The 18,563-nt window shown below is 42.5% G+C and overlaps 1 protein-coding gene across 1 annotated transcript in view; it reads left to right on the forward strand.

The window, feature by feature from the left end:
* The first annotated feature begins 202 nt into the window (after positions 1-202).
* The window catches only part of LOC120018079 (phosphatidylinositol 4,5-bisphosphate 3-kinase catalytic subunit beta isoform-like), an 87,860-nt gene continuing 69,499 nt past the window's right edge, over positions 203-18,563 (forward strand). Inside the window, exon 1 of the mRNA XM_038961044.1 lies at positions 203-465. The gene's annotated coding sequence lies outside the window, so the exon portion shown is untranslated. The remainder of the gene's footprint in view (positions 466-18,563) is intronic.

An 18,563-nucleotide genomic window follows, 5' to 3' on the forward strand; every position in this document is an offset into this window, starting at 1 on the left:
TGTTTCAACTGACAAATTCCACTCGCGTTCTTTTCTTTCATCTCAATTAGTTGGAGAGGTTTCAGAACTGTGTGTTTCCGGGTGAAATCTCGGCCCCGAAGTTTCATGCCGAAGATATGAAGATAGGGGAAGCAAAGCCGGCTGAGCACTAGGCGACTGCAAGAACAGTGTAGGTTACGCAGGGAGGGGGAGAGACGGAACGGGAGGGATAGAAGAAAAAAAACGAACAGCACCCGAACTGTGCGTGGTTCACCTTCTGAAAAACAGGAAGCCAACGCCGATCAGCCCACCTGGCCGCATTGTCCTGCGGGGAGAAGACAGCGGTTTCTCACGGCTCATCTTGTCACGCATATTTTAAAGCCTAAATATCGTTATTGTGGATTCAATCGAGAGAAAAACTACTATACCTATTTCCTCACTAGGACGGTCGATATTCTCCTATTCCCAACAGGAGTGTAACTCAAGGTAAGTCCCTGGCACACTTCCGTCGCTATCACGAATTAGTAGGCTAACCTACATGGAGTCAGTGAGCACGTCGACCGAGGTGGATTTGAAGTGCTACGTTGTATCTACACCTCACCCATATGGTTGTTTGAATTTATCGGCTACATTTCCATTTTTGTCGTGTTTTGAAAATATTAGTTTCTTATTTTTGTTAAACAATAGGCAATGTTTCGAAACGAGTTTTATGATTGGTTTACTCTCAGAACACCCAAGGATACATTCAGCCTTATCCCTAGGGTTATCATCCGTAAGTATCATCTACACCTAGGACCATGTGAACTACAAACCCTCCGAGTTATGTAGACTATGCCAAATATCCTCGGATTGTAGTCGTTTTTAAATATGGGCCTTCGAAAGCAGCGACATGTTTTGGTCTCGCAACTATTATGCAATGTATTTAAGATGCGGTTGGGTGTCGTTTTAATAATTTTATTTGGTGACTTGCCATTAATTAAAACTCGGGCTTGACGCACTCGTTTACCCCTCTGCACCCGGTGTAGCTTACTCCTGGTGTATTCCGCTGCTGCAGTTCCCATCATTTTTATCTCAGGCTATACAAAACCACGGGTTGACTCTAGGCTACGGATGACACGATGGGGACATGTTTAGGCTACACTTGGTACCATTGCTATTCTTTGCTGTTGGTTATGTCAGGATTTATTTTGTATGTACTCTATGCCAAACTGAAGGGGATGTTACAGGAACATTGATAGAGTGGTAAAATAGGGCACGTCACATCGACGTTTGCCCCGCTGTAGTTTATATTTAAACTCAAACTCAGACGTGACGTTTTTATGTGTAGAACTGGGAAGTTTTTGGAGAGGACGGGTAGAATTGAGCGGTTAACCGGCAGATAGTGCGTTTCAGGAAAATTAATGAATAGCGTAGTGTAGTAGCACACTGTTTGTCATTTTCGCCAGGCCTATGCTTTTTGCCCCACTTTGTCAGCAGGTAGGCCTGTCTACACTTGGATAGGCTAACTCCGAGCACACTTGGTGACAAACAACATATGCCTAGGACAATGATTCCAAGGGGGCTGTGTCTTTGAGACTTTGATATAGTTATTGCCAAGCCAATGTGATGGCACACCTTACCTGTCGTTAGATATATTAGTGAATTAAGTGACACAATTTTAGATGTAGTTTAAATTATATTTAATAAATTCTAATGCTCATGCAAGTTTGAGCATGTATCTCTCTCGGATTCTCTCAAAGCTGCAATATAACTTTTGGGGCGAAGACCAAACTCACAGAATTGTAAGTTATAGATCTGTCATTCTCATTGAAAGTATAAGAAGTGGTACATTTGTTATGTGTGCTATGCTTCCCGGTCTTAACTGTAATTTCTGCATCTTTTACTTTCTTTCGGTTTTGTTCAGCTGAAAATACAATATTTTTGGTTATGGAAAATATATTTCAGCGGTTTAGATGGTACAATGATTCTCTACACTACACTTGTTTTGTCAAATAAACTGAAATTAGGCAAACTATTTGAATTTTAGTAACTAGGAAATGGCGAAGCAATTTCTGCGTAATGCATCTTTAAGCAAGTCGGGTCTAATTATTTGGTAGCATATTCTATAATGGTTAAAGTGGATGCAAACAGTGTGTGACTTACACTAGATGACCAAGAGTATGTGGAATCCTGCTCGTTGAACATCTCATTCCAAAATCATGGGAATTAGAATGAGATCTCCCATTGCTGCTACAACAACCTCCACTCTTCTGGGAAGGCTTTCGACTAGATGTTGGATCATTGCTGCGGGGACTTGCTTCCATTCAGCCACAAAAGCATTAGTGAGGTTGGGCGATTTAGGCATGGCTCACAGTCGGCGTTCCAATTCATCCCAAAGGTGTTCAATGGGGTTGAGGTCAGGGCTCTGTGCAGGCTAGTCAAGTTCTTCCATACCGATCTCTACAAACCATTTTTGTATGGACCTCGCTTTGTGCACGGGGGCATTGTCATGCTGAAACAGGAAAGAGCAATCCCCAAACTGTTGCCACAAAGTTGGAAACACAGAATCGCCTAGAGAGTTATTGTACGCTGTAGCGTTAAGATTTCCCTTTACTGGAACTAAGGGGTCTAGCCCGAACCATGGAAAACAACCCAAGACCATAATTTCTCCTCCACCAAACAGTACAGTTGGCACTATGTATTCGAGGAGGTAGCGTTCTCCTGGCATCCACCAAACCCAGATTCGTCCGTCGAACTGCCAGATGGTAAAGCATGATTCATCACTTCAGAGAACGCGTTTCCTCTGCTCCAGAGTCCAATGGCGGCAAACCTTATACCACTCCAGCCGACGCTTGTCATTGCGCATGTGTGCGGCTGCTCGGCCATGGGAACCCATTTCATGAAGCTCTTGACGACTAGTTCTTGTGCTGACTTTGCTTCCAGAGGCAGTTTGGAACTTGGTAGTGAGTGTTGCAACCGAGGACAGACGATTTTTATGCGTGCTACGCACTTAAGCACTCGCCGATCCCAGTCTGTGAGCTTGTGTGGCCTACCACTTTGCTGTTGTTGCTCCTAGAAGTTTCTACTTCACAATAACAGCATTTACAGTTGACTGGGGCAGGGCAGAAATTTGACAAACCTACTTGTTGGAAAGGTGGCATCCTATGACGGTGCCACGTTGAAAGTCACTGAGCTCTTCAGTAAGGCCATTCTTCTGCCAATGTTTGTCTATGGAGATTGCATGTCTGTGTGCACAATTTTATACATGTCAGCAACGGGTGTGGCTGAAATAGGGGTGTCCACATGCTTTTGTGTATATATAGTGCATCTTCACTGTATGACTGAGATGTGTACATTTGTGGTCCACACACCCTTCTGGGGTTTCGCTCCCACAAGAGGGCCGAATCTTTCCTCTCAAGATAAGACAATGGAAATTACACTTGTTAGAACTCAGACATGTTTCTCTCTCTTTACCATCTCACTCCAACACACACACACAATCCCCATTCCTCTATTATTGTCTAAATTATAATTTGATTCAAACGTGTGTGTTTACAGCAGCCTCGTGAGACCAAAGCACCAAGTCAGTAAGCTTCCCAGCGAGACGAGGGAGGCATGATGTCAGGGGACCGTCAGAGATACAAACAGGAGTGTGCGTCTAATACAGTATCTGTGGCTATGAGAGCCAATTCCACACACAGCCCCCCTGGAGCACTAACACACGGGGTCTGGGGGAGAGGAGGTGGTGACTGGAGGCATGAATGGAGCAATTCTCTCAGTCATGTGAGAGAGAGCTCTGTGCTTCCGAGGGGACAATTTGTTTGCATAAACACTTAATACACACATTTGACTTATTTACGACACAGTACGCAAACACACGCACACACTCATTGACCTCAACACACTTCCACCACATGAATTCCTAAATGGCAATCATGCATGGTTTATCTATTGCCCTCTCACACAGACCGTTATAGTAGCCATTTGGCGCGTGCGCGAACACACACTATATCAAGAGTGTGCCCAGACGGTGGCCATGACTGCGGAACTAATTATCGTTCAGAGCATTAATGCACTTCCTGCAAAGAAAGGTCAGAACTGTCTGTCTGACTGATGGCAGTAGACTATTGTAAATGTGTTTTTGTGTGCAGCCTCATGATTGCACTGTATTCAATAGTGCAGAAAGTGAGGATCATTAGCGAACGTGTCATGATTAAATTGACATTTGGATCACTGATATCACACAGATAATTATAAGTATTCGCCATTTACTGTAGTTGCTCATTGAAATGAATGTGTACTGATCAAATTAACTTGTATTTAGTTCTCTCTTGAAGGATAATGTTATTTTGAGTTGGTGTGATAGCCCTGTGGGAAACAGAGGAGATATTTTTAATCAGGCAGCGTGCCAGGCTGCCCAGTGTTAGGTGGGGCTGTTCTCAAGCCCCCTCTGAGGTAATGGGGGGGGGGGGGGGGGGGGGGGACGACTGATAACACTGCTGACGTCAGTCTTCAGTCAACTTAACAATGCAGCCCTTTAGACAACCTGCTATTTACTCCACAACCAGGCCTCTCCTAAAAGTTATTATAAAATGACCTGGTCTCTTGGTGAAAAGTGATAGCTAAAAGGACTGGTTCCTACCCCTTTAAATTAGCCAGTCATACTGGGTGTGTCTCTCTCGTCTGGACCCAATCCTCCAATCCAGTGGGGTTCTGATTGACATCCCGTCCTCCATCTCAATGACACCTGCTGGTGTGCTGCAATCTACCCCCTCTCATCCTTCTCCCCTCTCTTCTTTCCTTCTCTCTATTCATTACAATAGATTTACTACTGAAACACCCTCCTTCAGGGACATATACTCCCCACCTGCCTGTTTATACAATACCATTGAGGTCATGTGTGTTTGTACAGTAGTCAGTGTTCTTGTTGAATGAATGAATGAGACACCTGCATCTTCTAATATTGCTGCCACCCACCCACCATCCTCAACTGTCCTCTTGCTCCCTAACTGGTTCTCTGACACACACACACGCAAACACACACTTCCTGCTGTCACAGTCAAATGTAATCACCCCTCACAGCCGTTGATGACTTGTGTAACATCCTCTCTGAAATCTGAAGGGAAGCCAGGAGTGTGTGTTTTGTGGAGCAGCTGTGCTCGTGTGTGTGTGCGTGTGTGTGTTTAGGGGTGGAGGGGGGGGGGGTGTCATGCCCCATCAAACAGTCGTATCCCCTCAGCCAAATACCTTCTGTGGCTTAATATGCACAAAGCACTAGCATGCCCTCAGACGAGGTCACATACATACCGAGAGATACACTAGGTAGATATACAGTTGGTAGATTTATAGTAGGTATACAGTAAATAGATTTACACTAGATAGACTTCATATAATAATGAGCATATACAGGACATGCAGACACATAGGAAGTGTGACATGACCAGTGACTGAACCAGAGAGAACAGCAGCTTGATGGAATTCTCCACTTTCTTGCTTCACAAGCCAAGACCTGCAAAGGAATTCAGAGAGAGAGATGGGAGGAGGAGCGAGGAACATCGGGTGAAAGGGGCTGAGCAGTACAGCTACAGTATGCAGGCAATAATAAAGGAGTACAGAAGGGGATATATTGAAACAAAAAGAAAGGAAGATGATTTTACAGTATTAGTTTGTTGTGAAGGAGAGAGGAAATAAGAGTTGAAAAGGTTGAGCGATCGATGGAATGAAAGACAAAGTAGATGCAGAAAGGTATAGAAAGAATAGATCTAGTTTTGAATGGAGGTTTGCTTGGTATAGAACACGCCTGGTCAAAGGTCGGCCCGCGACCTGATTCAATACGGCCCGCGGAATCATGCTCAGATCACAAAGAATTTGCGATAGGTTTTGAACTTTACTATTTGTTATTCAAATTAAAAGCCCAATGAATACTCGCCTTTGTGTAATGATTTAACTCCCACCGCTTGTGGGACATTTTATTTTGAAGGCACGTATAATTAACAACTGCACGAGGACAGACAGTGACTGACAGTCTGACACACACGTCACAGTTACAAATTGTAGCTAGCTAGAAATTGCGCAAAATTAGTTTTTCAAAGAAAAGGAAAGTAGACTGAATGTAGGGTGTTCCAGCAAGAGTGGACATAGAAATATCTCTTTATTGAGGTATCAGGGACAGCTGTGTGCTTAGTGTGCAAAGAGAGCATTGCTGTCTTGAAAGACTACAACTTGTTCCGACACTTCCAGACGAAGCATGCAGAGAAAGATAGGAATATGTCTTCTGAACAGAGTGCAAGTTCATCGAAAGAGTTTCTCAGTTGCAAAAGCAGCAAGGACTTTTTACAAAACGGCATTCAGCAAACGACGGAATTGCGAGAGCTAGCTATGTACATGTCCACAAAATTGCTAAACATAGCAAGCCATTCGCTGAGGGCGAATTCATTAAAGAATGTTTAATTGACTCTGCAGCAATACTTTGCCCCGACAAGAAAGAGCTGTTTGAAAATGTTTCCCTGTCAAGATGAGCAGTGGCACGGCATGTTGAGGACATCGCAGAGAATATGGAACAACAGTTGAAAGACAAGGTAAAAGATTTCACCTATTTCTCCTTGGCCCTGGATGAGAGCAGTGATGCACATGATACAGCGCAGTTGTTGATATTCTTACGAGGTCATAACCCCAGACTTTGAAATTACAGAGGAGCTTGCTTCGGTGCAGTCAACGAAGAGCACAACCACAGGGAACGATTTATTGGAGGTTAATAAGTGTGTGACAAGGCAGGGACTGAGTTTGAAAAGTTATCCAGTGTGACCACTGATGGGTGCCCAAACTTGACATGAAAAAAACATTGGCCTTTTGAAAAGGATACAAGATCAAGTAGCTGAGCTGAACCCAGATCAGAAAAGTATTTTCCTGCATTGCAATATTCATTAGGAGGTGCTCTGTAAATGTGTTCTGAAAATGAGCCATGTTGTGGATACAGTCACTAAAGTGGTAAACTTCATAAGAGCAAAATCTTTAAACTACAGGCAGTTTGTCTCCCTGTTGGAAGAGACAGTCGGGTCATGCAGATCTCCACTACCACACAAACATGAGATGGCTGAGTTTGGGGAAGGTGCTTAAAAGGGTGTGGGTCCTGAAGTCGGAGATTGCAGAGTTTTTGCAAATGAATGGAAAATATGTGGATTTCCCTCAACTACAAGATAAAGAATGGTTGGCAGATTTTTGCCTTCACCGTGGACATCATGGCCCTCATGAATGAACTGAATTCCAAACTACAAGGGAAGGGCCTTTTTGCACATCAGATGTACAGCCTTGTCATAACCTTCAAGGGAAAATGACTACTGACCCGCCAAGTAGAAGCCAACAATCTCACCCACCTTCCAACACTACTAGTGTGTTCCCTATCAGATGACCAGCGGGAGAAGTATACATCCACCTTCCAACACTACTAGTGTGTTCCCTATCAGATGACCAGCGGGAGAAGTATACATCCACCTTCCAACACTACTAGTGTGTTCCCTATCAGATGACCAGCGGGAGAAGTATACATCCACCTTCCAACACTACTAGTGTGTTCCCTATCAGATGACCAGCGGGAGAAGTATACATCCACCTTCCAACACTACTAGTGTGTTCCCTATCAGATGACCAGCGGGAGAAGTATACATCCACCTTCCAACACTACTAGTGTGTTCCCTATCAAATGACCAGCGGGAGAAGTATACATCGCTGCTGCTTTGAACGGTGAGTTTTCTCGTCGTTTTGAGGATTTCAAAGTGTTGGAAAATGACATGCTGTTGGTTTCCTCTCCTTTCCCCTTCAATGTGGATAACGCTCCCACTGACCTGCAACTTGAGCTTATCGATCTTCAGTCTGAAGCAGTGATTGTTTTTGAATCGTTCTCCAATGTCACTGACGAGGTTCTATGCATCTCTCAATGAGCAAAACTTTCCGGAGTCATGCTCAGAAGATGTTTGTACTGTTAGGTTGACCCAATGTATGTGAACAGACATTTTCAGTGATGAAATATAACACGTCAAGACACAGATCATCTCTTACTGACTCTCACCTCTCAGCAATCCTGCGCATAGCGAGGTCAGAAACTATACCTGGCTTCACTGCTCTAGTCAATGCCTATCAGAGACTTCACTCCTCACACTGATTGAGTAGTTTAAATTTAATGTTGAGCTCTCCCTCTTTCTTGTGTTTTTGTGCGTACCCGTTAACAAGAGTTCTATCCTTGGTGCTGAATGCACAGTGCACTTTTCCCTCCGTGCAGTTCATTGCATGTTTAGTAATGAAAATACCGACTTCAACTGTATATCTGTCATCAGTCATACACACATGATGTATAATCCTGTAATATGATTCTGGCCCGCAATGGCAAAAATATATTCTAATGTTGCCCTCCATGGAAAATAATTGCCCAGGCCTGGTATAGAATGAGGGTTGCGGTGAGGTTTGCTTGGTATAGAATGAGGGTTGGAGTGAGGTTTGCTTGGTATAGAATGAGGGTTGGATGGATATAGAGAAGTGAGAAAAGTAGCGGTAGAAATGAAGAGTTTGATAGAGAAAGAAGAGCGGAGGGGTAGACTTTGCCTGACTACCCAAACTCCTTGTTCCGGTCAAACGCTACGACGCCTAAGGAGGTTAGTTTCTTCACCGCAATGAGTCTGGATCTAAGCCTGACAATTTCTAGACTGCAAACACATTCTAACCATTCTGATTGGTTCCAGAAACAGATGGGTTGGGTCAGAGCCAGATCCCCTTGTGTAAAGCGACGTTTTGAAAATGTGTTTTTGGCTTTGATACTCTGATTGGTTGGAGATGATCCAATCGCTGATGACTTTGTTTTGTACAACATCCCTCGTTTTGAGGTCACCACAAGCGACTTCAACGATGGCAGTCTGAGACTGAAGTATGTAGCGAACATAGAGCAGCGGAAGAATTCAGTTAGTCGTCAGGTAAGGGTAGACTGAGATGGAGAAAGAGGGATGTGTTGTCCTAACCTGGAGGTTTAGCTCTTCTCTCTTTTAACTTGGAGTGACTCTGCACTCCTAACCATGGCAACACTAATTTAATAAGGCTGGACACTGCTACAGTTACGCACACAACACACACAGATGCTGTTCTACGTAGGTATGTACTGTCATATGTGACCCAAATAGGTGCAGTGAAATAGTGAACCACTGATATGACATTTTTGGCCGATTCCGATATTTTCCTTGGCAAAAAACACGATACCGATATAAATGTATTTTAGCAGCCTTTTTAAGCATTCTAGTACAGTTAAATAGTTAACACACATGGACGAAGCTGTCTAAGGCACTGCATCTCAGTGCAAGAGGCATCACTACAGTCCCTGGTTCGAATCCAGGCTGTATCACATCCGGCCGTGAATGGGAGTCCCATAGGGCGGCCCGCAATTGGCCCAGCGTCATCCGGGCCGTCATTGTAAATAAGAATTTGTGCTTAACTGACTTGTTTTTATTATGGATCCCCATTTATATGCTGCCAAAGCAGCAGCTACTCTTCCTGGGGTCCAGCAAAATTAAGGCAGTTTATACAATTTTAAAAACATTACAATACATTCACAGATTTCACAACAATGTGTGCCCTCAGGCCCCTACTCCACCACTACCACATATCTACAGTACTAAATCCATGTGTATGTATAATGCGTATGTTATCGCGTATGCATGTGTCTGTGCCAATGTTTGTTGCTTCACAGTCCCGCTGTTCCAAAATGTTTTTTTAATCTGTTTTTAAATCTAATTTTACTGCTTGCGTCAGTTACATGGATGTGGAATAGAGTTCCATGTAGTCATGGCTCTATGTAGTACTGTGTGTTTCCCATCTGGACTTGGGGACTGTGAAGAGACCTCTTGTGGGGTATGCATGAGTGACCGAGCTGTGTGCCAGTAGTTTAGACAGAAAGCTCAGTGCATTCAACATGTCAATACCTCTCAAAAATAAAGAAGTCCATCTCTCCTCCACTTTCAGCCAGGAGAGATTGACATGCATATTTATTAATATTAGCTCTCTGTGTACATCAGTCGTCAAGGTGCTACAAAACTATGGCCTGTAGGACCTGCCTTGTTGATAGTGCTGTTAAAAAGACAGAGCATCACTTTATTATAGACAGACTTCTCCCCATCTTAGCTACTGCTGCATCAATATGTTTTGACCATGACAGTTTACAATCAAGGGTTACTCCAAGCAGTTTAACCTCTCTAGGGGGTGTGGGACGGTAGCGTCCCACCTGGCCAACATCCAGTGAAATTGCAGAGCGCCAAATTCAAAAACAGAAATACTCATTATAAAAATTCATAAAACATACAAGTGTTATACATCGTTTTAAAGATTAACTTCTTGTTAATCCAACCACGGTGTCAGATTTCAAAAAGGCTTTACGGCGAAAGCATACCATGCGATTATCTGAGAACAGCGCCCAGAAGACAAATCATTACAAACAGTTACCAGCCAAGTAGAGGAGTTACACAAGTCAGAAATAGCGATAAAATGTATCACTTTGATCTTCATATGGTTGCACTCACAAGACTCCCATTTACTCAATAAATGTTCGTTTTGTTCGATAAAGTCCCTCTTTATATCCAAAAACCTCAGTTTTGTTCGCGTTTTGTTCAGTAATCCACAGGCTCAAAGGCAGTCAAAACAGGCAGACGAAAAATCCGAAAAGTATCAGTAAAGTTCGTAGAAACATGCCAAACAATGTTTATAATCAATCCTCAGGTTGTTTTTAGTCATAATAATCAATAATATTTCAACCGGACAAAAGCTTCGTCAATATAAAAAGAAAACAAGAAAGGTGCGCTCTCGGTCGGCGCGCATGAATAACATCTGGGACACTGCAGTGTCCACTCATTCAGAGTAGTCTTACTCCCTCATTTTTCAGAATACAAGCCTGAAACAATTTCTGAAGATTGTTGACACCTAGTGGAAGCCGTAGGAAGTGCAATTTGAGTCCTAAGTCAATGGAATCTGTATAGGCAGTCAATGGAAAACGACAAACATAAAAAAATCCCACTTCCTGGATGGATTTTTCTCAGGTTTTCACCTGCCATATCAGTTCTGTTATACTCAGACATTATTTTAACAGTTTTGGAAACTTTAGAGTTTTCTATCCAAATCTACCAATTATATGCATATCCTAGCTTCTGGACCTGAGTAACAGGCAGTTTACTTTGGGCATGCTTTTCATCCAGAGGTGAAAATAGTGCCCCCTACCTTAATGAAGTTAATCATCTCAACTTGCTCATTTTCCACATTATTTATTACAAGATTTAGTTAAGGTGTAATGTTTAGTTAGTGTTTTGTTTCAAATACAATGCTTTTAGTTTTAGAATTAGGGCTAACTTATTCCTTGCCACCCATGCTGAAACTAACTGCAGCTCTTTGTTGAGTGTTAGTCATTTCAGTCGCTGTAGTAGCTGACGTGTATAGTTGAGTCGTCCACATATGTAGATACTCTGGCTTTACTCAGTCAGTGGCATGTCGTTAGTAAAAAAATTAAAAAGCAAGGGGCCTAAACGGCTACCCTGGGGAATTCCTGATTCTAACTGGATTATATTTGAGAGGATTCCATTAAAGAACACCCTCTGTGTTCTGTTAGACAAGTCACTCTTTATCCACATTATAGCAGGGGGTGTAAAGTCATAACACATACGGTTTTTCCAGCAGCAGACTTTGATCGATAATGTCAAAAGCTGCACTGAAGTCTAACAAGACAGCCCCCACAATCATTTTATCATCAATTTCTCTCAGCCAAGCATCAGTCATTTGTGTAAGTGCTGTGCTTGTTGAGTGTCCTTCCCTATAAGCATGCTGAAATTCTGTTGTCAATTTGTTTACTGTGAAATAGCATTGTATCTGGTCAAACACAATTTTTTTCTCCAGAAGTTGGTAACAGGCTGATTGGTCGGCTACTTGAGCCAGTAAAGGGGGCTTTACTATTCTTGGGTAGCGGAATGACTTTAGCTTCCCTCCAGGCCTGAGGGCACATGCTCTCTAGTAGGCTTAAATTGAAGTTGTGGCAAATAGAAGTGGCAATATCATCTGCTATTATCCTCAGTAAATTTCCATCCAGATTGACAAACCCCGGTGGCTTTTAATTGTTGATAGACACTTTTTTCACCTCTTCCACACTGACTTTACGGAATTCAAAAGTACAATTCTTGTCTTTCATAATTTGGTCCGATATACTTGAATGTGTAGTGTCAGTGTTTGTTGCTGGCATGTCATCCCTAAAAGCTGCCACTTTAAGAGCGCATCAGCAGTAAGGAAGGAGGAGATATAGACAGCCCTTTCAGCTCTCTGGGAGGGAGCTCTTGGTTGGCGCTACAGTTTGATTGTGTGTGCTATGCTGCAGAAGTCTTGTTTATTTTCAGCGTGTGTAGTTTGTTTAACCTTTCTAGGACACACGTTCCGCTAGCGGAACCCCTGACAACATTCCGCTGAAAAGGCAGCGCGGGAAATTCAAAAATATTTTTTTGAAATATGTAACTTTCACAGATTAATAACTCCAATACAGCAAATGAAAGATAAACATCTTGTTAATCTACCCATCGTGTCCGATTTAAAAAAAAAAATAAAAAAAAAAAATAATAATAATAATAATTTAAAAAAAATGCTTTACAGCGAAAACACAACATATGATTATGTTAGATCACTGTCAAGTCCAAAAAACACACAGCCATTTACCAGCCAAAGATAGGAGTCACAAAAAGCAGAAAGAGATTAAATTAATCACTAACCTTTGATCTTCATCAGATGACACTCATAGGACATCATGTTACACAATACATGTATGTTTTGTTCGATAATGTGCATATTTATATCCAAAAATCTGTTTACATTGGCGCCATGTTCAGAAATGCCTCCAAAATATCCGGAGAAATTGCAGAGAGCCACATCAAATAACAGAAATACTCATCATAAACTTTGATGAAAGATACATGTTTTACATAGAATTAAAGATACACTTGTTCTTGATGCAACCGCTGTGTCAGATTTCAAAAAAACTTTACGTAAAAAGCACACCATGCAAAAAAAAGTTAGCTCAATCATCAGTGTGACCGCTCTAGGTCGTGGTTGTTATCGTTTGGGGCCACACCGGATATGGATGACATGGATTAGTAGCAACATTGTTGCGTAGCTTTGACTTACAAACCATCAGACGGTCACAGTACAACTGCAAGCCGGAAGACCACAGCTAAGATCTCCTGTTCTCTTCCCTCTATCGTTCCAGTGCTTTACTCTGCAGCAGACTTTCTATTTGTCAGATTCACTTTCCGTTGATGTTCATTAGCGCTGGACTATTATTGCCCTGCTAGAATTATTTTGGTTGACATTTTAGTTAAAAGGGAGGTTGCTCGCAAGTTGTGTATTGTTATTTGAACTGTATTGAGGTGGTGTGTGCTAATGACATGTTGCCGAGAAGATTGTGGACATTTTAAGGCCTTTGTTTTGTCTATGAACACCCCTCACATTCAGAGCCTCTGCACTGCTCCACTGGAAGGTAATACAGATTATTGCAAAACCTCTGTTGATGACTGGGTTCTTTCTTGTAAATTGTCTCTAAGAAGTTGCTGTTCAATTGCTCTGCCATTATTATTGTATGAGGTATTATTGGTGGGGTTACCCCTGTGCTGTGACGTGGGTTTTATATGGAGTGTCTTCTCTTTTCTATTCTCTGGCAAACAGGCTACGCTCTCTTCTGCTGATGTGTGTGGGTCTGGTAGTGGTACTCTCTCTATTCTACTCTTTTCCTTTCGGCATGGTTAATACCTGCCTGGCGCCGAACAAAATCTATATCTTTACCACTATCTAATAAATACCGCTACAGTCTTGCCAATGAAAAAGTAATTTGTTTGCTATATCAGTGGGCTTTGATGAATGGCCATCTGATTGAATGAAGGAGCCGTGTTGGCTCTTTTCCCCAAAATGTAATTGAAGGTGCCCCAAAGCTTTTTAATTTAGCTTTGTTTCATAGTGTAGTTTATTTTTGTTTAATCACATTAGTTCTTAATTTGCAGGATGTTTGCCAATCAGTTGGGCTGCCAGACTTATTTGTCATACCTTTTGCCTCATCCCTCTCAACCATACCATTTTTCAATTCCTCATCAATCCATGGGGATTTAACAGTTTTTCCAGTCATTTTCTAAATGGGTACGTGCTTATTAGTAACTGGAAAAGTAGTTTCATAAATGCGTCAAGTGCAGTGTCTGGTTGCTCCTCATTACACACCACAGACCAGCAAATATTCTTTACATCATCAACATATGAATCACTACAAAACTTTTTGTATGACCTCTTATATTAGGCCCAGCCTTTGGAACTTTGGTTTTCCTAGATATGGCTATTATATTGTGATCACTACATCCTATGGATTTGGATACTGCTTTAAAGCAAATATCTGCAGCGTTAGTAAAAATGTGATCAATACATGTTCATGATTTAAATCCTTTGCTGTTTGTAACTACCCTGGTAGGTTGACTGACAACCTGATCCAGGTTGCAGGCACTGGTTACAGTTTGAAGTTTTTTCTTGTGTGGTCAGCTTGATGATAGCCAGTCAATATTTAAATCACCCAGAAAATCTCCTTCTCTGTTGAATTCACATACATTATCAAGCATTTCACACACATTATCCAGATACTGACTGTTAGCACTTGGTGGTCTATAGCAGCTTCCCACAAGAATGGGCTTTAGGAGAGGCAGATGAACCTGTAGCCATATTACTTCAACAGTATTTAACATTAGATCGTCTCTAAGCTTTACAGGAACGTGGTTCTGAATATAGACCGCAACACTGCCTCCATTGGCATTTCTGTCTTTTCTGTAGATGTTATAACCATTGCTACCACTGTATCATCAAAGGTATTATCTAAGTGAGTTTCAGAGATAGTCAGAATATGAATGTCATCTGTTACAAGCAAGTTATAGACTTCATGGACCTTGTTTCTTAGGCTACATATGTTAATATGGGCTATTTGTAGCACTTTTCTGGGTTGCTTGATTGTTTTGAATGCTTTACTGGGAAGCTTATCAAAGGTCGACTTACTCATGTTATTTACATTGGAGCTGATAGTGCAAGGTGAACTGCATGAAGTGGTCTTCCTACTATTGCACACCGCCTCAGTGCTAACAGTGTAAGTCTGGTTTATAGGCTCATGATTACTGCTTACAATAGCTGTAGGATAAACAGATGTATTTGGTGCAATTAGGGGTACATAAATTACTTACTTTGTGTTTGCCCATGCCCCTAAGATCATGTGCATTTGATGCAGCATTATGACGACTCATTGTCACAATGGTAGGGATTAACTGAGATGGTCTTGGATCATTTACCAGTCATTGTTTCAATGCGACCTTGGATGCGTAGACAGAGTCCAGGAGCCAAGATGATTTGGATGAACTCCGTCATTCCTGTAGAGTATCTTCTGTTTCCAGAGGTTTCAAAGTTATCAATAAGTAACTCCAGCAGAGTACAGTAGTCTTTTAGCCAGATGTGTAATGCCAGCAGTCTGCTGAATCTTTCACACCCGCGGCCCAACGATGGTACTGGACCTGAAATTATTGGCAGTTTTTTTGGAGTCTTTTAATGCTCAAATTAGTTCTTTTAAAATGTTCAGAGTTAGCCCTCCTGATGTCGTTTGACCCCACATGGACTACGACAGTGTCAGCTCCCAGCATGTGTGGTAGAACAGTAGGAAGCAGCCTTGTGATGTTCTGTACTTGTTCTCCTGGGTAGCACAGAGTTTTTGCCTTGGGGACTGAGATGTTTCTCACCGTAGAGCTGCCTATGATGACAGGTGGTGATGTTTTATGGGCAGGTCTCTCAGATCTGAACCCGAGGTAGAAGCCACCGGAGAGGGAGACAGAACCGAGGACGAAGACGCAGGTACCTCCGGATAGGATCTTGATTGGGAAGCCACCAAGGACGAAGGCGCCGGGAACCTCTGGATCCAGGGCGGCAAAGCTGTTTCTGGTCTGTGTCAGTTCCGGGCTCAACATATCCATGGAAGCCCCCATTGCTAGAGGACAACTTAAACTTCCACGGCGGGTGACGTACCTCCATGGCTTGTTGGTTGGGTCGAGAACAGCTCTGTTCTCCAAGGAAGGGGGAAACCCCTTCGGGGATGGAACCCTGCCTAGCACCGGCCAGTTGGCTGTGGAGAGCTGACACGGCGGCTAAACTTCCACCAGACCAGAGCGGCGTCTGGCTACTTGGGTAAAAGAAAAAGTAGGTGGCCGTGGGTTCCCCAGTAGCTTATTTAAGTTTGTTACTTGCTTGCTAAGAGTATCTACTTCGCTCCTGTAGGCCTCCGCAAGAAAGCTGTTGCTACATTGAAAGTCAGCGCGGTCCACATTGTCCCGGAACAAAGCAAAGTAAACACGGCTCCTGCAACACGGGAAAAGTTCAATAGAGGCCTCCATTTGAGACCGCCAAGCCAGCTAGGCTAGCTGGGTTTTCGCGTCTGTCCCCCTATACGGAATCTGGCAGGATCCCGGGACAGATGGTAGCGCTCACAGCAATTTAGCCCAACAGAGACGCAGGATTCTAAATAAAACAAAAGTATATAAAAACAGTCAGCTTTTAAATCGAGGTTTTTAGTTCAGGTTTCGGCGTTCGACAACAAACATGCGTTGCGCTCTGACGTAGTGATTGACATGCGTGTGTGCGTCTATGGATGTGCTTGCCTAGTTAAAGGTTACACACACACACACACACACACACACACACACACACACACACACACACACACACACCACACTGACCAACAAGTTATTTTGTTGGTATTTACGTATGTCCCCATTACCAGTAAAAGATAATCAAAACCTATTTCTTTCACTTACTTGCTGTGCTTTTTCTTTGTTCATTTGTTCTGTCGTTTAATTCTCAACCAGGATTTATATGGAATGCCATTTGGGTCTTTGTGTGGCCAAAAAGATACACGTCAAATAACACTATTTGACGTGTCAAATAAGCTTGTTGACCAATCAGGACCTGAATATGACTGCACGGCAAATAATTTAACACGTTAATACATTTTTTTACATAGTGTAATCAATGTGTAATAACTATCACTCACATTTCATATGTCACAACGATTCATCGATACGTATGCTATGATGCTGGTAAAGTTGTCTCGCGCACCTACAGTGCTGGTCATAAAAATAAAAAAAGCTAGCTAGTTCATGGATGCAAACAATGTAGTTCTTCCCCAAAAACATCTGTTTCGGTAGCTATAGTTAGCTAGCTGACTATATAGCTTGGTGTCATTTAAAATAACCCTAATTTATAAGACAGTTCTTATTTGATTAATGGTGGTCGGACCCATCTATGCGAAGCGAGCCACAATAAGGATTAGCCACAATAGTGGGCTGTTAGCCTTCAAAATAAAAGTATGGCATAATTCTACTATTTGTATTAATTTGCATCACTGTCAATTATATACTTTTATTTTGAAGGCAAACCGCAAATTCCACTATTGTGCCTAATCATTATTGTGTCTAGCTTCACAACACATAACCCGGTCCGGTCGGGCCTCACTAGCCAGCTAGTTGGCTGCTTATAACGTTAGCTGTGGGCAACAGGGTTAAGTAACTGGCTAGTTCAATTTCAATAGGCGATCATCAAGTGGCAACCTAGCTAATACTTGCTCACAAGATTTCCTAAATCATTGCTAAGAATAATGAAAATGACTAGTTTCTCCTGGTCATTGTTTTTAGGCTGGTTGTATTGGTGCTAAAGCTAGCTACCCCAGAAGTTGCAGTTGAACAAATGATGTTTTATAACCAACGCGGTATTGTAAATACATAGTTTGTGGCTGGTGTTTGCTTGTTTGCAGACTTTTTTTTGTACAGCTTTGACAGTCATACTGTATCTTTTTTGACACGCAAAGACCCTAATGGCGTTCCATAGTATGTAAGTCGTGAAGCTAATAGCAGTGTGTAACTGTAACTCTGGGTGGGCAACATCGAATAGCAAACTTGGTAGTGTCTACCGGTGCTCGACCAGTCGGCAAAAGCCAACATCACCCACGACAGAGAACGGTTGATTGTCAAGGGCAATGAATTCCATTATCTTGGCTTTAATGGATTTCACCTAATAAGTTGTCTCGCTGAAATTCTTACACTTTCAAATGACTGCTCGACTTGTTGACTGCTCGATCCACACAGCACAGATATTGTGGGCTAGGTTAGGAATGCTGTGTAGCGCAAAATGTTACGTGGCGTCATTATGTCCTGTACCTACGTTATATAGGTATGCACGGTAGCTTTGACATCGGTTTTTAACATCCGTGTTTAACTAGACATCGGGCACATACCGATGTTGCCATTTTTAGATAATATTAGCCGATTCCGATATGTTCACCAACTATATTGTGCATCCCTAAGTGAAATGTGTTGTTTTACAGGGTCAGCTGTAGTAGAATGGCACCCCTGGAGAAAATTAGGTTTAAGTACCTTGCTCAAGGGCACATAGACAGATTTTTCACGTTGTCGGCTCTAGTATTCAAACCAGCGACCTTGCGGTTACTGGCCCAACGCTCTAACTGCTCGGCTACCTGCCGCCTACGTACC

The sequence above is a fragment of the Salvelinus namaycush genome, chromosome 23, assembly GCF_016432855.1.
Source record: "Salvelinus namaycush isolate Seneca chromosome 23, SaNama_1.0, whole genome shotgun sequence".
Lineage (NCBI taxonomy): Eukaryota > Metazoa > Chordata > Actinopteri > Salmoniformes > Salmonidae > Salvelinus > Salvelinus namaycush.